Genomic DNA, 17,377 nt, shown 5'->3' on the forward strand with positions numbered 1-17,377 from the left:
TTACCCTTTATGTGTCCCTGGCCAATTCAATGGCAAATTTGGAGCAAGAAAAGCTAAACACAGGCTTAACTCGCCATCTTGAATTAAAAGTCAAGCGTTAATTTGTTTTAGAATAGTTAGTCCTGGAAGAAGAGAACTTTTTTTTTTTTTGGCTGTGTTGGGTCTTCATTGCTGCGTGCGGGCTTTCTCTAGTTGCGGCGAGCGGGGGCTACTCTTCGTTGCGGTGCGCGGGCTTCTCACTGCGTTGGCTTCTCTTGTTGCACAGCACGGGCTCTAGGCGCGAAGGCTTCAGCAGTTGTGGTGCTCGGGCTCAGTAGTTGTGGCTCGCGGGCTCTAGAGCGCAGGCTCAGTAGTTGTGGCGCACGGGCTTAGTTGCTCTGCGGCATGTGAGATCTTCCCAGACCAGGGCTCAAACCTGTGTCCCCTGCATTGGCAGGCGGATTCTTAACCACTGTCCCACCAGGGAAGTCCCTGGAAGAAGAGAACTTTTAAAAAGTGGATCCAAAGAGAGCCTTTTTTGCTGGTGTGATTTAAATATGAGCCTATATGAAATGACTGAACAAGTCTATTTCAGCAGCATATAACTCACTGCACATACTTTCTGACGATTCTATTTTTATCAATTACAAAAAGAGTAGGTGAAAACTACTAATATGCCAAGAAGTATAAAGGAGGAAAACCAAGCATTAATCCCATCATTGGGACTTCCCTGGTGGTCCAGTGGTTAAGAATCTGTCTTGCAATGCAAAGGACACCAGTTTGATCCCTTGTCGGGGAACTGAGATCCCACATGCCTCTGGTCAACTAAGCCCAAGTGCCACAACTACTGAGCCTGCTCGCTCTGGAGCCCATGAGCCCGTGGCAACTAATGAGCTTGCAGGCCACAACTAGAGAGAAGGCCACACACCGCAACAAAGAGCCCGTGCGCCACAACAAAAGATGCCACGTGCCACAACTAAGACCTGACACAGCCAATAAATAAATATTTTAAAAATCCCATCATCAAGACCTTTACCCTTAATAATCTGGCATTTCATCTTCCAGGGTTTCTGCCCTGATTTATTTACAGTTGTGAAATCATACAGCCCATTCAACTTCGTATTCATTTTAATCTCATATTATAGCCTTTTCCCATTTTATTAATAATTCCTTGGGAAAAAACTGTTTAATGACTACATAATAGTCCATAATACAGACATTACTTTTTTTGTAGTTTGTTTTGTTTTGTTGTTTTTGCAGTACACGGGCCTCTCACTGCTGTGGCTTCTCCCGCTGTGGAGCACAGGCTCCGGACGCGCAGGCTCAGTGGCCATGGCTCACGGGCCCAGCCGCTCCGCGGCACGCGGGATCCTCCCAGACCGGGGCACGAACCCGCGTCCCCTGCATCGGCAGGCGGACTCCCAACCAGTGTGCCACCAGGGAAGCCCCTTTTTTTGTAGTTTTGAATTTGAATTTTTTTAATTGTGGTAAAATATACGTAACATAAAATTTACCATCCTAACCATTTTTAAGTATACTCTTCAGCACTGTAAGTATATTCACATTGTTCTACAGACATTACCTTTTGTGGGTATTTGTGCTGCCTCTTCTTTTTCCCTACTTTTAAATTTTACATACATTAAAATTCACTTTTTGGGGGTGCACAATTTCATGCGTTTTCACAAACCCATACAACTGTGTAAGCACTACCACAATCAACATGTGGAACAGGTCCATCACCCATAAATGCCCTCAGGTTGCTCCCTTGTAGTCAACTTCTCTCCACCCTCAGCCTCTGGCAACCACTGGTCTGTTTTATGCCCCATTAATTTTGCCTTTTCCAGAATGCCACATAAATGGAATCATACAGTGTATAGTTTTTTGAGACTGACTCCTTTCACTTAACATAATACATAAGAAATCCACCCATGTTGTTGCGTGTATCCATAGTTTGCTCCTTTTTAATTGCTGAATAGTATTCCGCTGTGTGTATGTACAACAGTTTATTTACCCATTCACCAACTGGATATTTGGGTTGTTTCCAGCTTTTAGCAATTATGAACTAGAATGTTGTAAACATTCACATACAGGTTTTGTGTGAACATAACTTTTCATTTCTCTTGGGCAAATACTAAGAAGCAGGATTGCTGAGCTGCTTATTTTATATAATAATGCTTTGCTAAGCATCTTTATGCTTTCATTTTTGTTCACATTTAGGATACATATCTAGAAATGGATAACAAATGCCATTCCTTTCATCTTAATGACTTCTTCATGTATGCGTTTTTAACTCTTGGCTGGCTAAGTATTATTTGATTGGTTGTATTTTCAAAAAGGGTAAATGTCTCCCATATTATTATTAAACTTTGTATTTCACATAGGAAAGGCAAGGCAGTAAGATATATTACTTTTTTCATGTTCCTTTTTCCTCAAAATTGTAGACACGCTTCATTGATCTTTGACATTTAGACTCACAGAAGAGAAGTCTGATTTTTATTCTTTTGTACATGTGTTTTATTTTTCTGCCTGGAAGCATATAGTGTTTTGTTACTATTTGAAGTAAAAATTATAGTCAGCGTGTACCTAGTTGTGTGTTTATTTTCATTGATTTTGACTAAAAATGGTTGGCCTTTTTGACTAGAATACTCAAGGTCTTTACTTGCAGTGCCACAGATTATTCTCAGATTATAATTTCAATTACTGCTCTTGTTCCAAGAATATCTGTAAATCTTAAGTTAGAGTCCCCTTTCTCCGCTCCTATTATTTCCTTATTGAGCTATGATTTTCTTTAATATACATCTCATTTGTTTGACCTTCTCTTATACTTCCAAGAAATCTCCTACAGATATCCCTCCACATGACTGATTTGCTTTTTCCTGTAGTGATTATTTTGTATTTTATTGTCTGGTATGCTTTTTTTTTTTTTTTTTTTCAGCCATGCCACGCAGCTTGTGGGATCTCCGTTCCCTGACCAGGGACTGAACCTGCGCCATGGCAGTGAAAGTGAAAGCCCAGAATCCTAACCACTAGGCAACCAAGGAACTCCACTGATACACTTTTTGATACTGCTTTTTCTTTCTTTGCAATCCTTCTTAAACTCACCCTTCTCCATCCACATCTCATACCATCCTCAGCTTACTTTCTGCTCCAATTGCATCATGTACCTCAGTCTCTTCATATCTGTTTTCTGGGAGGTGCAGTCCCTAATGGGATTTAGAAAGTATACAGGAGAAAGGCATTTTGGAGTGGAAAGAACAGCACTACGGCTGCCTCCAAAAGCATTACCTAAATGATACTTAAATTTCTGAACTGGAATACAGACAAAGTGTCCAATTAGTTGCCTCTTTTTAATATAGTTCTCTTGACTTGTAGTTTAGAACACCTTCCTAGATTATCACAATGGTCTGACCCAGTCTTAGTGTTTTCTAACACTGTATATTTCCATCTTTGTGACTCATCAGAGGTATAGGACTTGCAAATTTATTAAACTCTCAGCCAGGCTACATTAAATTTTAAACATTCCAGAAGCACCAAACTGGGAGTCTGGCAGGAAAAATGTATTAGGGTGGAGAAAATTTATTAGGGTGGAGTCATATCCTTTTGACCAACCTCTCTTGGTCAAAAGGATGTGACTCCATTCTCCTGGGAAACAACAGCTATGCCAGTGGACAAGGTCATTTACTTACATGACTTATTTCATTGTGCTTATTATGTGTGGATAAAAGAAGAAAATAAATTACAGAAAAAGTGAAAGGGTAATTTGAAGTACTCTGCTTTTTTCGGAAAAGGCCCAATTGAGGAAAGTAGCTAATAGATGAGGGAAGTGATAACCAAAATCTTCTTGTATTATGCTGACTTATAACCCAAAAGCTTTTGATTCCAATTTCAAGGGGGCAGGTAAATTACAAAACACATGGCTTAAGAGAGTATTTGAATTGATCTAAATACGGGAATACAAAAACTGTGGAAACTTACAAAGAATGACATTTTCTTTAAAAGCGTATTAGAACTTCAGAAATAATTTTTCAGATGCATTTTTAGTAATTGTTTAATTTTAGTTACTTAAATGAAAAACGAAACCAATTTTGAAAAATTCAACACTAATAGAAAAGAACATATTTGCTGATGGCAGCTCGTGTCTCAGGCCTGCCGTGTAGACCGTATGGTCGTGGTCTACACCCCACTGCCATCTGCTATGTCCTAGTTGTGAGGCACTAACTTGCATCTTGAGTGTTGGGCCTGAAAATCTAAACCTAAAATGTAAGTATATCTCTACTAAAAATGCTACTATAACTGCAGCAAAGTGATATGAAAAAAGGAGCATTTCATTGCATGAATTCTCAAAATAGAAAGTACCGTTTTGGACACATTGCTTCTCCAATGACTTCTTATGGTGAACCTACTATGTACTAGGATGTGGATATAAAGATGCAGTAGGATTATCCCTCAATTCCTTTAATAAGTCAGCAGTAAGGTTTTTTTTTTTTTTTAACCCAACCATCTGGTGGACATTTTTCATGTTCTACTTCATTTTGTCCAACCTAACACACACTGAACCCACTGACTGGCCTCTGTTGATGTGGAATGCTTTGGTTACAATTTAGTGTGAAAATGAATGGCCACTTTATGAAACAGGCATAAAATGAAATGCAAGTTATTTTAAAGTTAAGGACACTGGAGTCCTAATTCCCCAAGCAGGAACCTGCCAGCTTATTCTGGAAATAATTCCTTTGGCTCAAAGCAACTGAGCTGCAGAAATATTACTTCCAAGTTTTTAATTCCATTCTAATTATTATTTGCAAGAGCTCATGGTTATCAGAAGTATATGAAAATTCAAGAACATCATTTCACAATTATGTATTTTCTATCCACAACATTCATAACACCCTGAAATTGAAGATTTTTGAAGCCATAAATTTATGAATATATAAAAAACATATGTTGATTCCACATGAGGATACATTAAAAACATTAATAAAATTTCCCTGGAGTTTATAGCACCATAATTTATTGCATTCATTTGCTGATGCACTGACTCAAATACTAGTGTCTTAAAAACTAAGAAGCATGTGTTTTGAAGAATAGAAATATATTAATTTTTTAAAATAGCAGTTAAACCTGTCTTTCCCATGGTTGGCACTTGACTAGAATATCAAATTGCAAATTTCTGCGAGAGAAAGAGACATTCTGGCTGGCGTATGGTTTGCAGCGCAAAAGAACTGAGTGTGTATTTAAATGTAATCAAATTCTGAAATAACTTTATCCACAAAGAAAGAAATGAGCAAAATAGCCACACTCACTCCCTTTCCTAAATCATAAATTTAAAGGGGCGCACTGATAAAAAGAGAAGGCATTGAAAGGTCTTCTAAAGCTCTGGGAGAGCTTTTTGCCTGGTTTTCATGTAACCACCTCCACATACCTCTTCCAAGAAAAATCGACCACAAAAGCTCAATATTTATGAAGAATTTAATGAGAAGCTGTTCCAGGATAAGGAGACCTGATAAGCTTTCCAAGGGAAGTAGGCTTCCTTCTTAACAATCACAGAGCACTTCCAAAATTACAGTGAAATGTCTCAATATGGGAGTGGGTATGTTAGGTTTGGGGCTGCCTAAAAGGTGGGGAGCAGGAAAGACAGAATTATTAACAACCCTACTGCCTTTCCTTTGAAGTAATCTAATTTAATTTTTATGCAGAGAAATAACGTTACTGTCCCTGTTTCTTATCAGAATCATGGGAAGACTGGGTGCACCACAGGCCTGGCCTTATGCCAGGAACCAAGCTGGAGAACAAATATTGCCTCACCATACACTTTTCTTAATGTACATACCTCAGAATACACTATTCTCTCATTTAATTTTATTTTTATATTTGGTTTAAGATCTTCCCTAGCTTCAGATATGTATTCAAACTAGATGAGCTCAGGGAGCAAGCAAAAATTTGGAGATTCCCAGGCCTAAAGGTAAATTTTAAAATATAGGTTAAGATGTGTACACAAATAGACTAAAGAATACTGCGTTAAGTCCTAAAAAATGAAAAAGTCAAGCAAGTACTACTTCAGGAATGGTGACTCGAAACACAGTAGCAATATTTAGGATAGAGCTGTTTTGGGGTTCCTACAATTATTTTATTATGAAATGTTTTAAGTCCAAAAAAGGTCGGGAGAATGATGCAAACTCATGTACACACCAATAAGCGTCATCATTTCTTGAAAGTTTTCTTCAGATTTATTTTTAAGACATGTGTCATTACAAATATGGTGGAAGCCCCCTGCCAAACCTCCTCAATCTTATCCTCCTGCCTCCCTCCCTTTGGTTAGAGGTAACTAAGTAAATGGTATCATAATTTACATAACGTTTCACAGCTTGATTTTTTTTTGTCCCAACACTATGTTTTTGAAAATATCCATGTTGATAGACGCATCTCTAATTCATTCATTTAGAATGAATTTATAAATTGGATTAATTCAGAGTAATCATATTTTTATAAATTTATAAAATTTTTATAAGTAATCATATATTTATAAATTGGATTAATTCAGAGTAATCCAATTTATAAATATAGCTCAATTTATCAATTCTTTCTACTTTTTAGTGATCAATTTTCCTAAAAGTCTATGAAGATTTAGGTCGGTTCTGCAATGAGCAATCTTATACAATCACCTAGGGTACATTTGCACACGTTTCTCTGGGATATATACCCTAGTGGGACTGTTCTGTTGTGGGCATTTACAGCTTCACTAGTACCAGATAATGACAAACTGCCCTTTAAAGTGGGAATACCAATTTTCACCCCCATTAGTAGTGCAGAAAAGTTCTTGTTTTTACACATCTAGGGCAATATTTGGCATTTTTAAACTTTAAAAAGTTTCCCAGTCTGAAGAATATGAAATATCTCACTTTGTATTTTTTGCATTTTTTTTGTTAATGAGGTTAATATTTTCATTTGTTTTTGACTATGCAGGTTCCCCTTCTGTGAATTTCCTGTTCATATCCTTCTCCCATTCTTCTACTAGTTTGCTTTGCTTTTGTTTTATTGTATTTAAATATCTCAGACACTAATCCCTTATTGGTTATATTCATTATCAAGATTTTCTCCCATTCTATGCTCTTCTTTTGGTTTATAGTATATATTTCTATAATACAAAGCCTGCTTAAACTTATAAATATTTTCCTTCCCAACTTATGCTCTTTTTGTCTTAGTTAAGGCATAATTCACTACCCAGAGATCATACAGATATTCTCCTATATATTCTTCTTCTAAATGTTTTCAAGATTTGCTTTTCATAAGTAGATTTTAATCCACCTGGAATGTATTCTTTAATAGATTGACATTTTCTAATATTTTCCTTTGGATATTAATAATCATATTTGAACCTCACGTACTGAATATTCATCTTTTCTCCACCATTTTTTAAATTGTGGTATAATCGGCATATAACATTAGATAGTTTCAGGTGTAATTACACAAATTTTTCATGACATCTTGAAATCCTACATATGCATGCTTCCGTTTCTGGGCTCTTGATTTTCCTACGTTGGCCTATTTGCGCCCATCCTACTACTATAGTTAAATTTTTTTTTAATGTTAGTGTTTGGGCAAGTCTTTTGTTCTCCTTCAAAACTGTTTTTATAATCTTTGCACTTCCATATGACTCTTGAAATTACATTTAATTTAAATATAATTTAGGAGAAACTGGCATTTTTATGATATTGAGGTTTCCTAATATGAACATATTATATATCTCCATTTATTTAGGTGAGCTTTTAAATATTTCGTAAAGGCCTTGTATATCTTTTATTGAATTTATTACAAGGTACCTTATATTTTTTAAGTAGCAAAAACGGTGTCCTTTTGATTTGCTTTCTTATTAGTTTTTCCTACTGTGTAAGCATATAGTTGTTATTTGTGCACTAACTTTGTTTCCAATAATCTTAATGAATTCTTTCATTAGTCCTATTATTTTATGTGTAGATACTCTTGGATATTCTGTCTAGACAATCAGGTAGTCTATGAATAATGAGAGTTTTGCTTCTTCCTTTCTAATTGTTATACTTTGCATTTCTTTTTCTTGCCTTATACTGACTAGGACCTCATGTACAATAATGAATATGAACAATGACAGTAGCCATTCTTATCTCATATCTAATGTTAAAGAAAATGCAGTAACATTCTATAGACTAAGAGAGTACATCTCTATTCCTAGTGTGAGAAGATTTTTCATTTCAATTATGAATGTGTTCATTTTATCAAATGCCACTTTTGCATCGATTTAGATAACTGTATGACTTTTCTCTCTTAAATATTCCATGCTGTGCCGGCTGGTGCTTGCAAATATTTCCATGTGTATTATCTATTTTAGATTGCAAGCTTATCATAAGCAGGGCTCTATTGATAGGGATAGGAATCCTACACAGCCTGGCTTGGTGACCCGTCTCTCCATATCTTTTACTACTGCAGTAACCTCAGGGCTGTCAAGGGTAACAAAACTACTTTTCATATTAATTTCTCACCTCCAGGCTTCCACAATCAAATGGGATATAAACATCCAACTCAATATATACAACATATGGAGATCAATATGCATGCACCTCAAATTCTTGGGAGAGTAGGTCCACTGTTCCAAAGTGGAGAATTTTTTCATTTAATGTTGAGACCAATATATTTAAATTCCCTATGTTGGTGTATGGCTTTTATTTTTTTCCAGTCCATCTGTTTAGTAAGTATATAGACCTCAACAGTCCTGTCTTTAAATTAGGGCTGGAGTTCCTATACTGTGCCTCATATACACACAAGACTTGATCTCCTGTGACTGTGAAGGAATTAAAACTCAAAAGCCTGAGTTCTAGAGACCAGTAAATCCCATCTCCATCCCCAGGGTAGGCACAAGATCAGTTATGCACTTACTGGTCTGGCCCTCAGTTTCCTCTTTGTTTTTTGGCTCTGTAGATTTCATTTAATTTCTTGTATGTTCAACTTTACTGCTTTTTTATTAAGACAATGTTTTTAGAACAGTTTTAAGTTCACAGCGAAACTGAGGGGAAAGCACCGATATTTCCCATATATCACCTGCCCTCACACATGCATAGCTTCCTCCCCCATTATCAACATTCCCCACCAGAGTGGTGCCTTTGCTACAACTGATGAACCTACATTGACGCATCCTAATCACCCCAAGTTCATAGCTTACATTAGGGCCCATGCTTGGAGTTGGATATTCCATGGGTTTGAACAAATGTATGACACGTGTCCATCATTATGGTATCATACAGAGTATTTTCACTGCCCTAAATATTCTCTGTATTCCATCTACTCATCACCCCCACCCCCGACCCTTAACCCCTGGCAACCACTGATCTTTTTACTGTCTTCATAGTTTTGCCTTTTCAAGAATGTCATATAGTTGGAATCATATAGTATGCAGCCTTTTCAGATTGGCTTCTTTCACTTAGTAATATGCATTTAAATTTTCTCCATGTCTTTCTATGCCTTGATAGACCGTGTCTTTTTAGTGTTGAATAACATTCCATTGTCTGGATGTACATTTTACTTATCAATTCACCTTACCGAAGGACAGCTTGGCTGCTTACAAGTTTGGCAATTATGAATAAAGTTGCCATAAACATCTGTGTGCAGGTCTTTGTGTAGACATAAGTTTTTAACTACCTTGGGCAAACACCAAGGAACATGAACACTCACTCATATTGTAAGAGTATGTTTAGTTTTGTAAGAAACCGTCTTACTGTTTTCCAAAGTAGCTGTACCATTTTGCATTCCCACTAGCAATGAATGAGAGTTCCTGTTATTCCACACCCTCACCACCATTTGCTGTGGTCAGTGTTCCAGATTCTGACCATTCCAATAGGTGTATAGTGGTCTCTCATTATTTTAATTTGCAGTTACCTGATGACAGATGATGTGGAGCATCTTTTCATGTGCTTATATGCCATCTACATACCTTCTTTGGTGAGGTGTCCGTTAAGGTCTTTGCCCAATTTTTTAATTGGGTTGTCTGTTTTCTTATTGTTGAGTTTTACAAGTTCTTTGTATATTTTGGATAACAGTCCTTTATCAAATATGTCTTTTGCAAATATTTTCCCCAAGTCTATGGCTTGTCTTCTCATTCTCTTGACATTATCTTTTGCAGAATAGAAGTTTTTCATTTTAATGAAGTTGGCTTATCAACTATTTTATTCATGGATCATGCCTTTGGTGTTGCATCTAAACAGTCACTGCCATACCTAAGGTCATCTAAGATTTTCTCCTAGGTTATCTCCTAGGAGTTTTATAGTTTTGTGTTTTGCATTTAGTTCTTTTATATATTTTGAGTTAGTGTAAGGTTTGTGTCCACATTCAGTTTTTTGCATGTGGATGTCCAGTAGTTTTAGCACCATTTGTCGAAGAGACTATCTTTGCTCCATTGTATTGCCTTTGCTCCTTCGTCAAAGATCAGTTGACTACATTTATGGAGGTCTGTTTCTGGGCTCTCTATTCTGTTTCATTGATCCATTTGTCTATCCCTTCAAGACTAATACACTGTCTTGATTACTGTACCTTTATAGTAAGTCTTGAAGTCGAGTAGTTTTAGTCCTCTGACTCTTCTCAGTATTGCGTGGACTATGCTGGGTCTTTTGCCTCTCCACATAAACTTTAGAATCAGTTTGCTGTTATCCACAAAATATTATGCTGGGATTTTGACCGAGATTGCATTGGATCTAAAGATCAAGTTGGGAGAAACCGACATCTTGACCATATTTAGCCTTCCTATCCATGAAAATGGAATATCGCTCCATTCAACTTTACCTAAAAAAAATTTATGTCCTATTTTACCTGGCCTTTCTAGGTGTTTTTAAAAATAAATTGAATACTTTATTTTAAAATAATTGTAAATCACACTGATCTGTAAGATAATGAAAAGAAATCCTATGACCCTGTTTCCCCAAATGATAACATCTTTCAAAACTGTGCTACAGTAACACAACTGGGATATTTACATTAATACAGTCAGAATACAGAACACTTTTATTACCCCAAAGATCCCTCAAGTTGCCTCTTATAGTCATACCTTGTTTCCAACCACCCCCAACTCTTCTTTAATACCAGGCAATTACTGATCTGTTCTCCATTTCTATAATTTTTGCCATTTGAATAATATTATATAAATGGGATCATATGGTATGTAACCTTTGGAGAATGGCTTTTTGTACCTCAGCATAATTCTCGGAGATTCATCCAGGTCATCGCCTGTATCAGTGGTTCATTTCTTTTTACTGCTGTGTAGTAGCCCATCGTACGGATATACTATAGTTTGTTTAACCAGTCACCCACTAAAGGGCATCTGGGTTGTTTCCATTTTTGGGATATTATGAGTAAAGCTGTTAAAAACATTCAGGTTTTCGTGTGAAAACAAGTCTTCATTTCTCTGGGATAAATGCCCAGGAGTACAACTGCTGGGTTGTATGGTAGTTGCATGTTTATTTTTTTAAGAAACTGCCTGTGGCTGTACTATTTTGCATTCTCACCACCAGTGTATGAGTGATCCAGTTTCTCTGCATTCTTGCCAGCATTTCATGTTGTCACTTAAAAAAAAAAAAAAAAAAAGGTATTCTGACAGGTATGTAATAAATAATGTCTGATTGTGGCTTTAATTTGCATTTCCCTAACAGCTAGTGATAATAAGCACATTTTTTTGTTTGTTTGTTTGTTTGTTTTGTGGTACGCGGGCCTCTCACTGCTGTGGCCTCTCCCGTTGCGGAGCACAGGCTCCGGACGCGCAGGCTCAGCGGCCATGGCTCACAGGCCCAGCCGCTCCACAGCATGTGGGATCTTCCCGGACCGGGGCACGAACCCGTGTTCCCTGCGTCGGCGGGCGGACTCTCAACCACTGCACACCAGGGAAGCCCAATAAGCACATTTTCATGTACTTATTTGACATCCGTGTATCCTCTTTGGTGAAATATCTGTTCAGGTCTTTTATTCATTTTCTAATTGGATTGGTTTTTATTGTTAATTTTTTAAAGTCCTTAATATAGATCCTAGTCCTTTATCAGATATGTGGTTTACAAATATTTTCTCCCCTTGATCTAGGTGCCATTACCACCAATACCACAGTTGTGATTACTGTAGCTGTATAAGTCTTGATAACAGGTAGACTGATTCCTTCTACTCTTTTTTTTCAGAATTGTTTTAGGTATTCTGTGGCTTTGCTTTTCCATATAAATTTTAGAATAATCTTATTTAATCTACATTAAAAAAACCTTGCTAGAATTTTGAGTGAAATAAACCTATAAATCAATTTGAGCCCAGCTTTCTTCCCCACCTAGTTCCCAGAATATTGGAATCAGAGGATCTCTGTCTGAGAAATCAGAGCAGCCCAAAATAAAATACCTAAAAACATCATCAGGCAATCAGATAGACCAGCCACATCTCCTTAAAATTAAGCTGGAAACTCTTTTCCTTAAACATCAACAACAACATCAACAAAACAAAACAAAATAAGGGTCACCAGAAATCTTAGAAAGGTCTCTACATGAAAGATAGTGACAAAAACAAAACAGAAAACAGTAATTTGGAAAGAATTGAGACTATGCAGGGAAAAGAAAACTCCCCCCAACCCTGCCCCACAAAAGTCTTTTTATATGCTCAGAGATAAAAGAGAAGATACTGCATCTGAGAATCAGGGACAGACTGCTTTTGTTAAAAAAAATAATTCAAGGAACAAAAAATATATAAGAAGAAAATAGAGAAAGAGGAAAAAAGAGAGAGATAAAATACTTACAGAATTGGAAAATAAGTTTAGGCAAATCTCCCAGAAAGTAGGGCAAATGGGCAAAGAGAGGAAAACAGTAAGTCTAATATCTGAATACTATATACATAAACATCTTTTAAAAACTAATCAACAAAAATTAAAATTAAAAAAAATATCTTCATCAAAAGTCTATATTCTCCAACACAGCTTTCAATATTCTTCACAAAATTACGCATCCTTACCTATCCCACAGACCCATACTGTAGTCAAGCAGGCTTTTTTATCAGTCTTGGGATTTATTAATTCATTCACCTATTTATTTATAGAATAAAATATACTAAATTTCCTCTAAACATCAGTAGTAATGTTGGACACAGAATAAAGAGAAGAAAGACACCATCTATGCCACCTAAAATGTTTTTTCAATTGTGGAAATAGAAAAATAACAAAACAACACAATGAAATAAACACTCTGATAAAAGTATGTTCACAGGATCCTATAGAAACACAGAAGAACTGCACCTAACCTAGTAAATGGTAGAAACTGGCAACAAATGCTTTAAGGAAGAAATAGAGATTCAAAGGACTTTCCAAGGTCAACTACGTGTTGTTAACAACCAAAAGGAGAAAGAGGATGCTTTAGGCAGAAATAAGAGCATTGGCAAAAGATGTGAAGTGATAGGTGAGCACACATTCACTTATTTACTCATTCAGTTAATAATGTGTGGGTCCTAATCATATGTTAGATGTTAGACCTTAGAGTGGTGAAGTAAATGTCCCTTCCCTAAAAGGAGTATAATAAGAGGAAGCACAAAAGAGGAACATCAAATTTAGACCAAGATGTCAAGATAGGTTTCCTAAATGAGGATGACCTTGAAGAATAAGTGAGAATTAACCAGATACCACACTGAAAAACGACACAAAAGTATACGTGATAAGATGCAGATGATTAAGACAATAGGTGCACAAAGAAGGGCCAGGTTTAAAATGAAGGAAAGAAGGTAAGGTAACAAATACACCATAGCAGCACTTTGAAACATCATTAGAAAATAAATCAGAGAAAAATTCAAGTGGCAAGGATCTTGAAAAGCACTCTTAAACACCCAGGAAAATAAACGACAGATGAAAGCGACTAGAGTAAAAGTAGAAGACAAACAGAAATAACAAGTGTTCATGGAGAAAAGGACAGAATAAAGAGGCAAGAACCAACAGTAAATGATACAAGAGAAGAAAATTTTTCCTACAATAAAGAAAGATCTAAATCTGTACAACAAAAGTGGCCACCATGTGTCAAGGAAAAATAAATGAAAAGAGACTGATAGCTAGATGCAACATTGTAAAACTCGTAAGGGAAAAATACAGCCTTCTGTAGGCAGCCAGGCAGAACAAATAGGTTATCTACCAAAGAGGACAAAAAAATTAAGCCAGCTTGAGAGGTCTGTGAGCAACACTGTATATCAAACTTTATGGAAAAAGAACTTCTGAGTCCTGAGAGGGAAAATTTGTGTCTCGGGAATTTTATACCCAAATAAGCCATGCACTGTTTATGTGTAAAGTCAAGAGAAAGACATTTTCAGATATATTATATAAGGACTCATAAAGTATAAGACCCACAACTTTTTCCTGAAATTAAGAAGGCTATAAAGTCTTGCTGCTTGAAGTGTGGTCCATGGACAAGCAGCATTGACATTACCTGGGGATTCGTTAGAAATGAAAGATCTTGGATCCCACTCCAGACCTACTGAATCAAAGTTCATATTTCAACAAGATCCCTAGGTGATTCATATGTGCATTAAAATTCCAGAAGCACAGCTCAAAACATATCCCTGCAAACAAAGTGATTCGGAATTAAGAACTGAAAATACTGACAATGAACACTGAAATAATGTATGCACACAAACACAAGTTTCAACGATAGTTTGAAATATGATTATGAAAGAAAAGATATAAAGGGAATAAATGGTGCCAAGAAACTGAGTATAAGATCCAAGATTATAATAACAAAGAGTAGGAATGAAGAAGAAAAGCATAAAGTATGCATCAGCTTACAAATAGAAAGCAAAAGAAACTAACATTTTATTATTGGCATTGACAGTTATAAAGCAATTATTAAAGTATGGCTTTCAAAGATCTTACATTTAATCATCAGTAATATAAAAACAGGAGATATATATATATATATATTTTTTTTTTTTTCAAAATTACCAGAGGTAAAATTCCAGCAAAAAAAAAAAAAAAGCATAAAAGAAAAGAGAGAATGAAAGATTTTAAATAGTGATGGTAAGTCAAGCACATATATTGAGCTCTTTCCCCCTTATAAATGCCTAGTGAAATGACCAACAAAGTATATTAATAGGTCAACAACTCTCCGTCATAGCTGGAAATTCATACAGGCTATACACAAGCCAGAAACTTCAACATGCATGTGAACAAGACTAAATTAAAGGATGGTATACTAATATACTATTCACTATACACAAAAGAGAAGGCTGCCTTTGAAGTAAGTGGAACAGATCCACAGGAGAACCCACCAATACTTACTAAATCCAATTGACAGATGATGTAGCCAGAACTCCTGGCAATCAATGCCGTGGGAGTGGCTAGTATAAGACAAAAATGTAGACGCATATAAGATCCAACTGGATAGGGGACCCTGTGAAACACTCAGTGCCTGTATGGGTTGGGGTACTCTGGAAGGGTTAAGGGAAATGTAGGTACTGCAGAGACTATCTCCAAATAAAGGAAAGCCACAAAAATTCATTAGCAGAAAGACAATGTTCCTTCCCACAAATGCCTTCCACTGCAGCTTCTATTCATTCTCCATATTGATACAAAGCTGCAATAGATTTAAAGCAATGATTCTTACCCAAACAGAAGAAAGGCATTTTTCCCACGAAGGGTGAGAACTCAATTAACAAAGGACTTGATAAAACCCTAATTCTAATCTAGATCCCTGATATTTGGAGATAAACACATACACACACACACACACACATACACACAATTACACATATAAACATATTAGATTTTTTAAAAATTGTTCTTATTTCTTTAATAATGATCCTAGGATCCTTTTCCTTCTACCTGGATAACTCCCTTTAGCAATTCTTTTAGCACAAGCCAGATAGTAAAGAATTATCTCAGTTTTTGTTTGTCTCAAAACATCTTTATTTCACCTTCACACTCGAAGGATATTTTTGCTAGATAGAGGATTCCATTGTAATAGTTATTTTCTTTCAAGATGTTAGGTAATTTCATTATCTTCTAATGTGAAGTTAGCAGCCAACATTATCTTTTCTCCTTTGATGGTAATGTGTCTTTTCTCTCTGGCTTCTTTTAAGATTTTACCATAATGTGTTTATGCATATTTATTCTCTTTAGGGTGTGCAGAGTTTCTTGAATTTGTGGCTTGATATCTTTACAGCAATAACTTTTGGAAATTTTGGGAAATTCTTGGTTACTATCACTTCAAATAGTACTTCTACTCTATTATCTATGTCTCTTTTCCTTTTAGGACTCCAATTATACATGGTTTAGACCTTTCCATCTTGTTCCATATATCCCTTACTCTATGTTCTGTTTTCCCCCCACCCTATAATTTAGCCTGGATATTTCTACAAACCTATACTCTCTTCTACTGTTTCTAATCTGCTATTATGGCCATCTATTTAGTTCATAATTTTAGTTATCACTTGCTTCTATTCTCAAATTCCCATATGATTCAATTTTATGGATTCCAGTTCTCTGGTGAAATCCTGTAAATATTTATTACAGGGTTTTTGTTTTGTTTTGTTTTGTTAACACACAGGTCCAATAACTCTAGTACCTGTTTCTATAATCTGTTTTTCCTCTTGCTCTTGTATCATGGTAAGATTGGCAATGTTTTATTGAATCACTGGCATGATCTATAAAAACTTGTATAATCTCTGGTTGCTGTCATCTTCCTCCAGGGTGTCTTTTTTAAAGCTTCCTGGAGAAGGATGGAATAACAACAAATTTTATTACTCAAATTAGGGTTGAGCTAATTCAAGACTAGGTTTCAGTCTTTGTAATATCTAGTCTATTTAGGATTGGTTTTCCCTTTCTCCTAGGGTATAGTCCTTCATGGATACAAACTGATCACCTGAGATGTTTCCCAGGGCTTTGAACTCAAATTTGAAACTGACTATGAAACTGCCAATAAATCTGCTTAATTTCTCAGCCTCTTAGCAGCTGCTTTCTGCTTGGCTTTTCTGCCTCTTACTGCTTAAAAATTGGTGAATACTAGGATGAAAAATGTGGCTCAGATAAAGTCATTTTTCTGCATATCACTTACTTGCAGGGATCTTGCAGTCTCAAGTTCTAAGTCCACGATTATGTTTTACTCCTCAATTTCTGGTTCCCAATTACCCATCACTAGATTGTTAATATCTGTAATAGTTTTTATTACATCCAAAGTATGGTCCAAAGTGGAGTGAGACAAATAAGGGCAAAAAAGTAAATTTTTATAAAGCTACATGAATTCAATTTAAAGGCAGGTCTTTCAATCTAAGATTATGTCCTACCTTTTAATGTTAAAATGAAAAGATTCTGATTGTAATTCTTTCCTGAAAAGTCTGTGATGGTAGACCACAGGTGAGTTTTTGTTTGTTTTTATTTTTGTCTTTATTTGAC

General features: G+C 36.0%; 1 protein-coding gene across 1 annotated transcript in view; it reads right to left on the bottom strand.

Moving 5' to 3' along the window:
• The window catches only part of ADAMTSL3 (ADAMTS like 3), a 371,178-nt gene that overhangs the window by 233,443 nt on the left and 120,358 nt on the right, over positions 1-17,377 (bottom strand).

This window comes from Aethalodelphis obliquidens, unplaced genomic scaffold, assembly GCF_003676395.1.
Source record: "Aethalodelphis obliquidens isolate GAN/ISIS:26980383/991018 unplaced genomic scaffold, ASM367639v1 scaffold65, whole genome shotgun sequence".
NCBI classification, from domain to species: domain Eukaryota; kingdom Metazoa; phylum Chordata; class Mammalia; order Artiodactyla; family Delphinidae; genus Aethalodelphis; species Aethalodelphis obliquidens.